Below are 975 nucleotides of genomic sequence, written 5' to 3'. Positions count from 1 at the left end.
GTTTTTTGAAATTTTGAATTTTCTTCAAATCCTCAAAAATGATGAAAAACGGCGTGCTATAGTATGCCGTACCGTAGGGGCTATAGCCCATGTTCAAAAATGATGAAAAATGAGGATAACATTTTTTTCAAAAATTCAAAAAACGATGGGCTATAACCCATGTTTTTTCAAATTTTGAATTTTCTTCAAATCCTCAAAAATGATGAAAAACGGCGTGCTATAGTATGCCGTACGGTAGGGGCTATAGCCCATGTTCAAAAATGATGAAAAATGAGGATAACATTTTTTCAAAAATTCACGATGGGCTATAACCCATGTTTTTTGAAATTTTGAATTTTCTTCAAATCCTCAAAAATGATGAAAAACGGCGTGCTATAGTATGGCATGAATTGAACAAAGGGCATTGTTCAATTCATCAAAACATTTAGAGACAAACAAATAGACACTTATATGTAGTTAAAGCAACAGAGTTAAGCAACAGAAACAAACAACAATGGATTATACAGTGTAAAGACACCAATTTAATTATAAATGTCAATAAAGTTGAATATCTAATAATATCAATTTAAAATGTATTATCCAATACAAATTTCCTTACCATTTTTAATGTTTTAGTTTTGTATTGCTATTTTTATTTGCTAATTGTAGATTGACCTACTTTTTGTTTCTGGCATTCCGCTGCTTGTTATTTTTTATTTTATTTTCATGTGAAGTACTTTGAGTTGCATTTTATGTATGACATGTGCTATATAAATAAAGTTTTATATGTGAAGTACTTTAGTTGTCAAGGATGCAGACAGAGTTGAACCCAGGAGCAAAGTCACAACAAACTAGAGTATAATAATAAAGTATTTAATAAATAATTACGAGATATCTTACACAGGGGAATGCAGGTAGGAATCAGGCATGAATCAGAATGACATCAAAGTCAACACATGAACAGGCAGGACATCTGTGACACAGGTTATGAACTGA

This window comes from Protomyctophum bolini (genome assembly GCF_963924005.1).
Source record: "Protomyctophum bolini genome assembly, contig: SCAFFOLD_440, whole genome shotgun sequence".
Lineage (NCBI taxonomy): Eukaryota > Metazoa > Chordata > Actinopteri > Myctophiformes > Myctophidae > Protomyctophum > Protomyctophum bolini.
The sequence above is the reverse complement of the archived record's forward strand: the minus strand, read 5'-3'. Positions refer to the sequence as shown.